Source organism: Lissotriton helveticus, chromosome 1_1 (assembly GCF_964261635.1).
Source record: "Lissotriton helveticus chromosome 1_1, aLisHel1.1, whole genome shotgun sequence".
In the NCBI taxonomy this organism is placed as follows: Eukaryota; Metazoa; Chordata; class Amphibia; order Caudata; family Salamandridae; genus Lissotriton; species Lissotriton helveticus.
The window spans coordinates 1,687,704,150-1,687,719,447 of NC_136057.1; positions in this window are offsets into that span (position 1 = coordinate 1,687,704,150).

Below are 15,298 nucleotides of genomic sequence, written 5' to 3' on the forward strand. Positions count from 1 at the left end.
TTTGGAAGCACATCATTATCAAAAATACTAGGAACTCACTTTGAATTGCTTTTTTATCCATTTGTTTGTTGTAGATGTCTTTAATTTGTGACTGCTGGGAAACAGGACATGGCACAGACCTAGTCTGCCTTTTACACTCACCCTAGGCTTTTTAGATATTCATTTAATTTTTTTGCAGTACTTAAGAGAGACCCTCCAATGCTCAGAGACTGGTCAAAAGTGCATCTGTTTTTTTCTTTAACTTGCTGCTAGCATCGCATGCGTGTTCCCGCAAAGGGAATGATGCTAGTGTGTAAATGAAAAAATAAACAAACAAAAAAATTGTGTCACTTTCCTTACATGCAGTTTTATATAGCACAAACTTGGCCCAGAGACATTGGAGCGCTTTACATGAACACCAGATAACATTACATGGTGTTGTATACATTGTGTTAGGTTCATGTAGATTAAGTGATTTTCTCAGTGTTGAACCTGGCCCTTTTTGCGTCGGGCACTTTAGCACTACTCTTCAGTGCTAACGTGCTTATGCTGTCTGATGTAAATGGTGATTATGATTAGTTATCCTAGATTAGGATATTTGATTTACTGATAAATCCCTAGTAAAATGCACTGTATGTGGCCAGGTCCTGTAAATCGAATGTTTTTAGTGGGCCTGCATCCCCCTGATTGTGCTGTCCGCATGAGTAGCCCTGCAAACATGTCTTAGGCCTGCCACGGCAGTGTCTGCAAGCGCAGTTTTAAACCACCATCTCGACCTAGTAGGTGCACCCACTTGTCAGGCCCAACCATTGCCATTTACTATATGTAAGGCACCCCTAAGGTATGCCCAAGTTAGCCCCATGGGTGCAGTGTGCAGTGCAGAGTGCAGGGTGCAGTGTTTGTGAAAGGTATGATGTGTTTGCTGTGTTTTGCATGCCATAATAGTGAAATACTGCTAAATTCGTTTTTCACTAATGCAAGGACTATCACTCCCATAGGTTATCGTTGGAGCTACATTGTAACACCTTACAAGTGTAACTTTCAGTTGGGAAGAGATAGAACGTTGGAGTTTGAGTTCCCTGAGCTCAGGATTTGAAAACAAATCTTTTTGTAAAGGTGGTTTTTAGGTTTCGCCTGGCGATCAGCTGCGCAGCAGCGTTCGCGCAGGCGAAATCTTATGTTAGAACAGTTGTTGGCTTTGCCCCGCCTCTCTCTTCCATTGGCTAGCTCCATAAATGGAGGCTAGCCATTGGAAGAGAGATCTGTCCGTCATTGTCCGAGGCGATTCGTGGGCGTTCCGGCGATTTTTTCCCTCTCCGCCCCTTTGTTGCCGTCATTGCGGCGGTGGGTGTTGTCTTATTTTTTTCCCCAGGATGTTTGCGGCCGCCATTTTTTTCTAGGAGCTAGGGCGAGCGGGTGGTTTCACGTAATGCTCCTTTCTCGTCAGGAACCTCCTGCAGCCTCTCCCTGCCCTGCCAGAGCCGAGGACACACAGCCGCGGCATTTCTCCCCGTTCCTTCCCCCCCCCTCCCAGTCCGATGCCTTCTCGCTGATCTTTTGTCATCAGGTAAGTGCAAAAATGTGTGCTGCGATTGCCCGTCTTGCCACGAAGGACGAGGAAAAGAGCTGAAGCCAGCGCCACGCCTGACGGTGGGCGGGGCCGGCCGGGACAGAGAGAAGAGCCTCGCAGGCTCCATTTCCGCTTCCCCCGGCTGGGAGGAAGCTATTGGCCAAGAGAAAGGCAGGAAGTCCACGGGAGCCTACCCCGCGCTCCTCCACCACCGAAGTGTAGCCAGCGTCTCTCCCTGAGGCTCCCCCAGCGAGAGGAGGGCCCCAGAGAGAGGCCGGCGAAGGAAGCAGACCGGCAGCCAGAGAGTCCCACATGCCGGCAGCAGAGTGACCCGATCGGAGCGGGACCAGAGCAAGGAGAGAGGATTGCCCACGGAAGCTGGTGAGTCGAAGCCGGCTGGGGGGAAGGGAGTGAGGTGGCACTCCGCCAGTGCCTTCACCCCGAGCGGCTCCACTTGATAGCGGGCCGCTCCCACGGTTGCGGGGCATTCTTGTTTCTAGAGCCCAGAGAGGCTCAGCGCCGCAGTTGTTTCTTCGGGTCCCCAGGCGGGGGACTCTAGCGCGAGCGGGACTCCAACGAGCGGAAGCATTTGTGCCGGACCCACGAGGGTCCCGGGGGGCATTTTTATTACCGGGCCCAAAAGGCTCATGGCCCACTTTTGTTGCGAGGGCCCACGAGAGGCTCAAGGGGCATAATTGAGTGAGAGCCTGAGAGGCTCCCAGGGGCATTTCTAATTTAAAGCCCCCAAGGGCTCCACCTGGGCATGGTTGGTACCGAGTCCCTAAGCGGTGACCACCATGAGGACCTGGCTGCACAAGAGACCGAGGAATATGTACAAAATGTGGTTGAACGATCCCTGGCCAGTACACTTCCCAATATTGTGGTAAAAAAATATCGTTGGCAAAAATAAAATTGTTAAAAATTATCATTTACCACACCTTGTTCCTATACATAAAATGGAAAGATATTGATATTGACTCAAAAATATAATGGAAGGGTATATCATCCGAAAACAGGTATCTAGTGATTTTTTTCACATATACACACTTTTAAGTAATACATTTAAAATATATAAAATGAATATAATATAAAATAGTGTTCACTAAATATTTCATCATATATATATATATATATATGTATATATATATATATATATATATATATATATATATATATATATATACACACACACATATATATGTGTGTGTGTATATATGTATATATTATATAAAAGACATTCATTCCAAACTCCAATACAGTTTAAAAAACAAGAGAACAACAATTATATAATTTTTCAACTAAATGTATTTTAAAATATTATGATTAAATATCAGGAAATACACTTTTGCACGCAAAAAGTTTCCACCCGGTAAATCTTAAACGCAGTTTTCCCTATGGGGAAAGCCTTAGAGTGAGGCAAAATTGCAGTGAGGTTGAAGAGACAAAGAAAGAGCTCAACATTTTGAAAGGGAGATTTAAGAACAGAGGGTACCCAGATACTTGGATTGACAGTGGAATCTGTAAAGCCACAAAAAGGAGGAGGGAAGAATTGCTTTTTGATGCTAGTAAAAAAACAGAACAAAAAAAGTGAAACACAATGTAAATTTATCATAACTTACAGCCAGCAGCATGATGAAGTAAGAAGTATTTTTAATAAACACTGGCATTAGATTAAAAATGATCCACTACTGGGTAAGAATGTGACTCGTAGACCACAAATTACATTCCGAAATGCCAGGTCTTTCACACAGGCTTTATTCAGTAACAATCCGAAGAAACCACAACCAATGACAACATGGTTGAATAAGAGACAAGGATTTGTAAAATGCGTCAAATGTAAAGCATGTACGCATGGTATAAACACTGAGCAGTACAGACTAGGCCTTTCTAACAGAATGCGTAGGATTAAAAGAAAATATACTTGTAATATACTTGTAAGACAAGTTTTGCTGTCTACGTCCTGCAGTGCCCTTGTAGCCTGCGGTACGTGGGCAGCACAAACCTGGAAGTGCATAAAAGGATCCTACAGCACTTGAGGGCCATTAAGAACGGAGATAAAACGTACCCAGTGGCCAGACACTTCTAGAAAGTGCATGGCAAAGAGACCAAGGGCCTAACATTTTATGTAATAGATGCAGTAGAACAGAGCACAAGAGGTGGTAATCGAGAGAAAAAAATTGAGACGATTAGAGTCACGTTACATTATAGAACTAGACTCAAAGCAGCCAGGTGGATTAAATATGGAAGAAGACTTGCACACGCATTTGTAGATTAATCAAGAAGGAATAAATCGCCATTAGGAAGAATGTGCAGTAATGAATTTTAAAGATGAATAATTATTTTTAAAGCAGACTCAGATAGTAATGAGAGAGGGTGTTATTCATGACATGATTATCAAAAAATTAAATTAATAAATTGAATAAGCAAGCCCACTTGGGCATAATAATGAATTTACTGTTAATGTATTTATGTGAAGGGAAGCGTAACGATATGTAATGTGAAAGCTCACTTGAGCTGAATTGACTATTGGTTGAAAGGTGAGCCTGTGAAATTTAAAAACCCCTTGTGTAGAATGCTACAGCATAGCACCAGTGGTAAGCGCACTATGTTTAATATGTTTCAATGTTTCTCTTCAAAATTGTGGGAATGATTGACATGTATAGCTTTTCTTTGGTAATTATTGAACAAGAGAAAACGATGTGCAATTTATGATAGTTGCGATATCAATTTGAATGGTTTAATCTGAGTATAATGCTTGTGAATTGAAAAACTACGAGCCTGTCTTCACGTTTATCACGTTTGTAGTTTACCATGTGATTTGGTTTTGAAGCACGTAATGCACTTTAAGAATGGCTACACGTTCACGATTTCGCCATCAGTGAACAAGACTGCTTTGCAGTTTAAATGCGCTTGATAATGGCAGTTTGAAATAAAGCTTTTGAACTGCACATGGCGTTGTCTTAATTGTATTGATAAATATACATACATATATATATATATATATATATATATATATATATATATACATATATATATATATATATATATATACTAGCAGCCCGCCCCAGCGTTGCCTGGGGCAGAAAGGGGCTGGGGGCAGTACACCCGCTCCCGCCCCGACCCCCTCCCGCCCCCACTCCTCCCGCCTGTCCCTCTGTGCACGCCCGACTCCCTCCCACCCCGACTCCCTCTCGCCCTGATTTCAATTTTACTTTACTTTACCTGAGCTGCCGCTCCTTCCCGGATCTTCACTTCACCGCCGCTCCTCTTCGCAATGACGCATCTGAGCCGCTGCTTCTACCCGCGCTCCTCACTTCACCGCCGCTCCATGTCCGCCGCTCCTCCTCATAGTCATCACGCACGTCCCGGCCAGCACTACGTCGCGGCCAGAGCAGCGTCGCGGCCGGCGCTACTTTCAGGGCACTACTTTTTTAAAAAAGTTATATTTTTAAGTGTACGTTTTTTTTTTATAGCCTATGTCCATCTGCACACCCTGACAATTTCTACAATGTATCGGGTGTGTGGATTGGAGCTGTGTTTCCCGAGTTTACCTGGATCAAAGGTGTGTGTTCTCTCTTTATAATAGTAGTATAGATATATATATATATATATATATATATATATATATATATATATATATATATATATATATATATATATTGCACCTCTCAAGTAGTAAAACCACAAGTTGACAAGATTGTGTGCTGGCCAAAGAATTTTATTTTAGACAGCCCTCGGACGCGTTTCGCCTGACCAGCAGGCTTGTTCACCGAAGCTTCAATTCATTTCAATCGCCATTTTAAACAGTGTGTTCCACATACAATCACGTGACCAAAACTACTGGGGGAAAGATAGTGAAGAGAGACTCATAGTTTTACAGATAGATCTCGTATGCAATTAATTTTGTTGCGAAGCGACTGAGAACCTGTCATGATTACACAACATTTCAAAGGCATATGCAACCACATGATGTTCACTTTTCTGATTATCGACATTTTTAAATACATTCTAAAATTTGTCAATTAGCGTGTGTGCAAAGAGGACTTCGCACTTAATAATGTGACAAGTCTCGAACCAACGCGTGGAAGTATAGCTCTACTTCAAAATAATCCAACTTTAAGAAGTCACCAGTGCGCCTTCAAGGTAGCTGACAGATTTAGCCCAAGTGGGCATACTCTTCTCTACATGCTCTCTGGTTGGTGCTAAACCAATTTATCAAACCAGTTTATCATATTTTACATTCAGCCCAAGTGGGCAGTTGTTTAATCAAAACTACCCCCAGTAGAATGACCATGAATTGTGCAGACATAGTGCTCAGACATATTTGTGCAACATTTAAACAAAATTAATTAAAATGAGGTTACTGCTACTTTCTCAACATTTCCAACGTTTTCTTATCAATGAATACAGTAGTCTATTGGGACTAGGGTCCTCTATTTTTTCCTATAGATGCGTACTAAGAACTTCTTCTAAATTCAGACCTCCCGGGGCCTTCGAATTGAGTTCCAAAATGTACCTCGATTCGAGGCGTCTTAGTTTCTTTAGCCTATCTCCGCCTCTTACATTTTTTGGCACACAATCAATTACAAAGTAGCAGAGCCCTGCTTCATTTTTGTTGTGTTTCGCTTCGAAGTGGCAAGCCACCGGGTATGTTTTATCAACATTGCGGATTGCTCTCATGTGCTGTAAGATTCTAATATGCACTGGATGTATTGTGCTGCCCACGTACTTCAGTCCACATGAGCACTGAAGTACGTAGACGGCATAGTCTGTCTTACAATTAAAGAAGCCTCTTATTTGTTTTGTTCTTTTAGACAGGCCTACCGCATATGATTGCGTATTTACCCCTAGCTTACAGGCTTTGCACTTTGTGCATTTTAAGAACCCTGGTTTCTTTTTTAGCCAGTCCACCCCACCTTCTTTTGATTTCTGTTTTGGTGGAAGCATATTAGAGACAAGCATTTGTCTGAAAGACCTCGCTTTTCTAAAGGTAATAGCCGGTCTCTTTTGGACTGCATCTTGGAGAATGGGATCATTAGCTATCAAATGCCAGTGTCTATTTAAGATCTTACTCACTTCTTTGTGCTTTTTATTATACGAAGTGATCATTCTAACCTGAGTGGACTCAGTTTTCTTTCTGCTTTGGGGTTGATTTTTGTTGAATAGGATGTCTTCTCTGCTGCGTTTTTTGCTTTTTTGATACAACTATTGATGTTTTCTGGAGTGTACCCTCTGACTTTAAGCCGTGTGCTTAAAGTTACAAATTCTTTCTCCAGGTTCTCTTGATCGCTGCAGTTCCGAATAGCCCGCAGGCTTTCACCATATGGTATGCTTCTAACTAGGTTGCTTGGGTGGAAGCTTGCCGCGTGTAGCAGCGTGTTTCCTGCTGTGGGTTTCCTGTATAGGTTCGAATGTAATCTCCCATTTTTACTGAAAATGGTGAGATCCAGAAAATTGAGGGAGGTGGTGCTGATTTCACTTGTGAACTTCAAATTAAGGTTATTAATTTGCAGTTTATTGATGAAGTTCTGAGCACTCTCCTCTGAACCTTTCCAAATTAGGAATAGGTCATCTATATATCTACTCCAATGGAGGATATTTTCTTCCCACTCTTTCTGGAAATCCGCTCGGACCACCTGCTCCTCCCACCAGCTCATATGCAAATTAGCATAGCTGGGGGCGAAGCAGGTGCCCATCGCGGTCCCACAGATCTGCTTATATAGGGTGTTGTCAAAAAGAAAATAGTTGTTATTAAGGCAGACCGATACCATTGCCAGTAGCATTTGAGTATGCAGCCAAAGGTTTATTGGGCAATCTTTCAGGAAATGTTTGATGGCTCGAAGGCCATCCTCGTGTCTTATGCTGGTGTATAGCGTTGTGACGTCAATGGTCACCAGCAAGAGATCTTTTTCCCATGGTAAATCATAGATTTTCCGCAGGAAATCACTGGAGTCCTGGATGAAAGAGGGAAGTTGCTTCACTAAGGGGCATCTCCCCCTGACTATTCTATGCTTTCTGGGATGGTGGTGTACCGTCCGCCGGGTAGCGATGTGGTATTCAGAAATTCTTTCCCCGATGTTGTTGGCACACTGGTTACAGGGTGTTCCAACTATTCCATCCTGGGTGACCTGAACCTGCATTTTGACACCCCTTCCAACTTGACGGTACGCAGCATCTCCGCAGACTTAGAGGCCTGCCAGCTTCTTCAACTGGTCTCTCAGCCTACTCATATAGGAGGACACATCCTCGATCCCTTTTTTACCAATCTACCGGAGACTAAGATTACATCTATTTCTCCGTTAGCTTGGACCGACCATTTCTTGGTGACTGTTCAGTGTCCTATCCCTATGACCCCCTCCACCCCTTTGGCGAGACGGGTGCCTAGGAGGCTCTGGAACAAACTCAGGCTAGAAGACCTTCATCGTCTTCTAGCGGAAGATCCGCTGGGCCCACTGAAAGGTGCGGAAGAGGGATACGACCTCTTTTGCTCTTGGATTACCAGGGCTCTCGACACTCTGATTCCCATCATATCGAGTAAGATCAGTACGAGAGAGTCGAGTCCCTGGTACGACAGTACCTTGCGTGCCTTGAAGGGAGTTTGTAGACGGGCGGAAAGAGCATGGCGGAAGACGTATGGGGCTGATCTAAAAGCCGCATATGCTCTTTCCGTCAAAACCTATCATTGGGCTATTTGTCGAGCCCGAGCGGCATATTATGCTGCAGAAATACGTAATAGCTCAAACCCGTCGAAGAGGATCTTTAAGGCCGTGAAAGATCTCGTGGTGAAGCGAACTTCCTCTGTGGTTGTGAGTTCCATCTCCCACTGTGAATCCCTTGCTTCATACTTTCTGGGAAAAGTCCAAGCAATCTATCGGGAATTCCCTAGCACAGTGATCGAATTGGGAAGTTCCAATGGGACGTTACATCACTCCACCCTGCTCTCTTTCCCCCCTCTGTCTCCGGAGGGGTTTGACAAACTTGCTTCGCAAGTTAAATCTGGCTCTCCATCTGACCCAGTAAGACCGGCCCTCTTTAGAGACCAGGCCTTTATGGGACGCTCTGTTGTGTGTTCCCTTGTCAACCTCTCCTTGGAGTCGGGGGTGGTTCCAACTAAGTGGAAGCAGGCGGTGGTGTCCCCTATCATCAAGAAGCCTTCCTTGGACCCGTCTAGGCCTGAAAGTTATCGTCCCATCTCGCTGCTGCCCTGGCCGGCGAAGATAACAGAGGCCCATGTCAACCGGGCCCTGTCAGAATATCTCACCCGAACCAATGTCCTTGACTCCACACAAAACGGCTTCCGTGCTGGGCACAGTACGGAGACCGCTCTCCTTGTGATGGTGGAACATCTCCGTGCGGTGTTGGATGCTGGTCAGACGGCGGCGCTGATATTGTTAGATCTCAGCGCCGCCTTCGATACGGTCTCCCACAGTATCCTCCTGCATCGTCTCGAGGAGATTGGTGTCGGCGGCCGGGCCTTGCAGTGGTTCCGCTCCTACCTCGGCAAACGTTCCTTCTGTGTTGCCATCCCTCCCTTCAAGTCCAATTTCCAGCCACTGGCCATGGGGGTTCCGCAGGGATCCTCGCTGAGCCCCACGTTGTTTAATCTGTACGTGAGACCGCTGGCTGATGTCGCCAGGCAGTGGGGCCTAACTTTGGTCTCATATGCCGACGACACTCAGCTAGCGGTTACTCTCAGCGGGGATGCGGAACTAGATGCCCCCAGGTTTCAGGATGGACTGAAGGCGGTGGCTAGCTGGTTGACGGGGAACTGTCTCCAGCTGAATGCCACCAAGACAGAGGTTATGATTGTCGGAAGGGGAGTGGAACTTTGGGGTGACCATTGGTGGCCATCAGAGCTGGGACCAACCCCGACTCCGGTGTCGGAGTTGAAAAACTTGGGAGTCTGGTTGGATGCTGGTCTCACCTTTGTAGGACACACTAAAAGAACAGCTGCCTGCTGTTTTGGTCTGCTGAGAGGCTTAAGACCTGTCCTCAAATACTTTGATGCCCCAACCAGACAGCTAGTGATCCAGGCCACTGTTATCTCTCACCTGGATTATGCTAGCTCTCTTCTGGCTGGGGCCAATCAGGCTGAGCTCACTCGCCTGCAAAGGGTGCAAAACGCTGCGGCCAGAGCGATTGTCGGCCTGCCCAGATTTTGTTCGGTGGCGAGTGTTCTTCGCTCCTTACACTGGCTCCCAGTGAGGAAGCGTATTCTTTTTAAGGTCCTATGTTTGACTTTTAAGACTCTGAAAGGCATAGGCCCTGAGATCATGTCTCGCTTCCTTTCCTTCTATGTCCCCACCCGCACCCTCCGCTCTCAAGGCCAGGCCTTTGTTGTAGTCCCCAGATACAGGCTCTGCCGTATGGGGGGACGCTCCTTCTGTGTAAAGGCGGCACTAGCGTGGAACTCTCTTCCGATGGAAATCCGTCTGCTGGAGGATCTTTTGGCTTTCCGGAAAGCCTTGAAAACGTTCCTGTTTTAGTTGCCTCTTTTCAGTCCCCAGCTTATTTTTGATGAGCTTTTCATTTAGTGTGGTCCCCTCTTAGTAGCCCGCTTCCTTCTGTTGTGTTATGTTCCTCCTTGTCAAATGCGCCAGGACGCTCCTTAGCTGGAGTAGCTGTGCGCACAACAAAAAACAATAACATAACATAACATAACATATGAAAAAAGCTGGAACAAAGAAGAGATCCTTCTCTCAGGAAACCAAAAGAGATAGTGAGGGAAGTGGGTGGGGTTTTTCAAGATTCTGGAAAAGAAACTACTATAAACCAATCAAAAGTGTTGTTTTCATGTCACATGACTTTACGTGCACGCAACGTGTGCGCACGCATGCGTGCACGTTGCACGACCGTCGCATATAAATTACGTTTTACCCGATTTTCGTAAAAGTTTTCAAAAACGTGAAAAGGAGACTGGGAACAGACCCCCAGACCCCCTAGGCCTTCTCATGGGGTCCCTGAAGGACCCTGAAGGGCAGAAAAAACATGATTTTTTTTTAAATCGCGAGGTGCGCGCACGTTGCTCGCACCCTCGAGGCAGAACTGAGTCAAAAACAATAGTGGAGAACGTGAAAAGGGGGCAGGGTAGAGACTCCCTGACCCCCTAGGTCTTCTCAGGTGTCTCTGAAGGACCCCGACGGGCAAAAAAAACATTTAAAAAAAAAAAAAATCCCGAGGTGCGCGCACGTTGCGCACAAAAAAACTTAATTGACAGATTTGACTGTTTATATTTTAATTGAAGATGTAGACTATACTGTTTAACTTTATCCAAATCATAAAAACTAGCTGTGCCATTGCATATTACAGGATACAGTCAATGTATTACAATATACAAAGGCAGTTTGTTGGAAAATAAATATGTAAAAAATATAAAAATTTATACATAAATTAGCATTTTAAAAACCTTGGAAATTCCCTGAAAAAACCATAGGTTTCACACACGTTATATTTTGGAATTAGCACTTAAAAAACTTTGTAAAATCACTGAAAAAAACATAGATTTCACACACGTTATAGTTAGGAATTAGCATTGAAAAAACCTTAGAAATTCACAGAAAAACCATAGGTTTCACACACATCATAATTAGGAATTAGCATTTAAAAAACCTTGCAAATTCATTGAAAAAAACATAGGTTTCAGGCCTGATATAGTTAGGAATTAGCATTTAAAAAAACCTTTGTAATTCACTGAAAAAAACCATAGGTTTCAGGCCTGATATAGTTAGGAATTAGCATTTAAAAAACCTTAGAAATTCACTGAAAAAAACTGTACATTTTAGGGGTGTTATAGTTAGCTGGACATTTCACTCATACAAAACCATTGAAATTCCTCCGATATAGTTAGTTGTATTAACTATATCTCGCGCACCCGCAATTCACTGCTGATGATGTCACATATTACATCGTTCATGACATGGTCAGGGACATCACTGATGACATCTCAAATGACATCACTGATGACATCATGCACGTGACGATACACCTCATCATACACTAGTATTACCTTTCGTCACTCACTGTAAAATACAGAGTACCATATTTAAATCCATTTCCACACAGATACAAGTTTCTAAAAAACCACTCAGTGATTCCTAGATTTATACACACATCTAATCACTTACCTACAGATTCCCTTAGCTGGACATTTCACTGATACAAAACCATTGAAATTCCTCCGATGTAGTTAGTTGTATTAACTATATCTCGCGCACCCGCAATCCACTGCTGATGATGTCACATATTACATCATTCATGACATGGTCAGTGACATCACTGATGACATCTCAAATGACATCACTGATGACATCATCCACGTGACGATACACCTCATCATACACTAGTATAACCTTTCGTCACTCACTGTAAAATACAGAGTACCATATTTAAATCCATTGACACACCGATACAAGTTTCTAAAAAAACACTCAGTGATTCCTAGATCTATACACACATCTAATCACTTACCTACAGATTCACTCATACATGCAGTCAATGATCAATATAACACTATCAAATATACTTATACACCTATATCGACATTACACACCAGCACACATCCTGTTCACTTATAAAGTCATCCTATTCACTTATGCAAACAATGGATCATACTTACATTTAGTTAGCTATACACTTATACAAACACCACTTTATCTATTCATATAGATAGTAAATTATACTTAGTGTGTTATAAAATCACTATTGCAAGTATAAAGTTATCTATACAGTCACGCATACAATCAGTGAGTCTTATGTATACTTATTTATAAACAACAACTGACACATACATTGCCTTTTATTTCTCTACTTTGTTGGACATGTACCATTAAGAGAGATATTTGCTCATCACCACACCCATAAAGATATTCACTCACCCAAACAACTGTTATAACATGTAGTCTTAACGTCATATACCTACTAAATCAACAATTCACACATCTTTGGGCAGTCACACACCTCCCACCGAACCACACACACATTCACTCTCCCATACAAATACTTAGTTAACTAATCAATAACTAATATAGACTTTCAAATAGCTAGTAACCAACTGGAGAAGTAGTTTTTACAACAACTGACAGAGTGATACAGATGTTCACACAGTTTAGTCACTATCCAATATATTTAGAGAGACACTTTAAATTAGTCAAGTAAACAGTCAATCACACTGCTACTAAATCCTCCATCCAGATATTTATATTTATATATCCACTCATTCTTCAATGCAAATTGCTATATATATAATACATATTTAAATAACAAAGCAAACCACATTCACTGGATGATGTCATCAGTGATGTCATTTGAGATGTCATCAGTGATGTCACTGACCATGTCATGAATGATGTAATATGTGACATCATCAGCAGTGGATTGCGGGCACGCGAGATATAGTTAGTACAACTAACTATATCGGAGGAATTTCAATGGTTTTGTATGAGTGAAATGTCCCGCTAACTATAACACCCCTAAAATCTACAGTTTTTTCAGTGAATTTCTAAGGTTTTTTAAATGCTAATTCCTAACTATATCAGGCCTGAAACCTATGGTTTTTACAGTGAATATATATATATGTATATATTATATAAAAGACATAAATTCCAAACTCCAATACGGTTTAAAAAACAAGAGAGCAACAATTATATAATTTTTCAACTAAATGTATTTTAAAATATTATGATTGAATATCAAAAATAGTACACATATGTACAACAAACAAAAAATATTGCCTAATGTAAATAGCTAACAAATTGTATTTAAAATTATATAGAAATTAAAAATGAATAACATTTATAAAGATCTATATGTAAAATATACACAGTTAAAAAAACAACGTAAATAATATAAACTGTAAAAGAAATTACAAACAGTTCTGTTACAAAATGTAATAATTAAGTTGACCAAGTTCTAATAATTTACTTAAAATATTTCAATACCTAACAAAAGAAATTACATAGCAAAACACAAAAATACTGTCTTATCTAAGAAAAATAGGGAATTAAAAAAAGAAAAGAAAACTTTTAAAGATAAGAAAATAACATTATGTATAATATTAATTTTCCTATAAATACAATTACAAAATGTTAAACTAAGTGAAAGTCAAAATTCCTTTATTCGGTTTTCGTCAAAAATAAAAACCATAAAAGTACATTTAAAAGGATAAAATACATTTTTTCCACACCGTAATTATAAGAATGCATTGCTCTAAAATACACTGAAAGGTAAAATTCATTTTGGGCTATAACAATTCATAAAGTGCAAATATGCAATCCTTTAAAAGCTGTAACATCATAAAAAGTGTCTTAAACAGTACAATAGCAAAAGAGAAGTTATGCCGCACAATAAACTTCAGAAATTTAGCTATGGCTTTCGGTGTGCACTCCTCATCCAGAAATTGTAGGGAGAGGAGTGTGGGACGACATCTTCGAAGACCCATAGATTTTAAAATCGGGATCAACCAAAGCCTTCTCGGTTCGCTATAGAACTTACAGAATAGGATTGTATGAATTGTGGCTTGAATAGAGAGGTCATCACAAGGGCAGAGTGGTAATAATGTGGCCAGATTTTCTGTTTTTGGGAAGCTAACTAAACGATAAAAAGAGTTCAACCTAAACCGGATTAATACAAATCTTTCGTAGCTGGTCAAATTAAAGGTTAAGTAAGGTTGAATAGTCAGGGTTGTTTGAATTAACAGCGTGTATTGGACTGATGTTTTACTGACCTCATTGGCCAGCCGCAGTTGTTCTAGATGTGTTAAACACTGCACTTTGAATGCTTTTCTAGACAATTCTGGTGGCCAAATACCGGTCGGTAAAACCGAAAACGGGTCGTTTTCGGCGTTATCGACCGGTATTTAGCCATTTGAGATGTATGTATTACCGAATGGCATTGGTAATAACGAATCGGTAAATATTTACCGATTCCTTATTTACCGATCGGAAAATACCGGAACAATGAATACCGAATCGGAAATAACGATTCGGTAAAAACCCCAAAAATGCGATGTAGCAAACCTCGTTTTTACCGAATATGACCAAATTCGGTAATAACGAATCGGTATATACCACTTTTCCAGAGCATGTGGTAATCAGGTGCAGTGCATAAATACAGCCCCAAAATGCAACAGTGTGAACACAATGGCGGGCCTCTACCTCATTGCAAGGCGGCTACGCTTGAGAGCAGCAGGAGTGAGGATCGGGAGACGGGAAGAGCGGGTGTACAGACTACGCATCTCTCTGTTCCAATTGACTGAACCTGAAATCCATGAAAGGTACAGATTGCACCCAGACACCATCCTTGACCTAATACGGGACCTAAAACCCTATCTGGAGCATCAGACACCAAGGGCCCACGCAATCCCCACCCATGTCCAGGTACTCTGTTGCCTGCACCTCCTTGCATCAGGAAGTTTCCAGGGTGTGATAGCCACAGTGGGTGGTGTGTCACAGAGCTGTCTATCCCGTTTCTTCAACACCTTCCTGGATGCCATGATGGACAGAATGGAACATTACATTTCCTTCCCCAGTACACAGGCAGAGCTGCAGAGGACCAAGCTGGAGTTCTACCAACTTGCGCAGTTCCCACACGTAATTGGCTGCATCAATGGGACCCATATACCCATCTGCCCACCTGCAGCAAGTGAATACATCTACAGAAACTGCAAATCCACCCACTCCATCAATGTGCAGGTGATATGTAATGCCAAGTACATTATAACTGACAGAATGGGGAAAAGACCGACAGGATCCC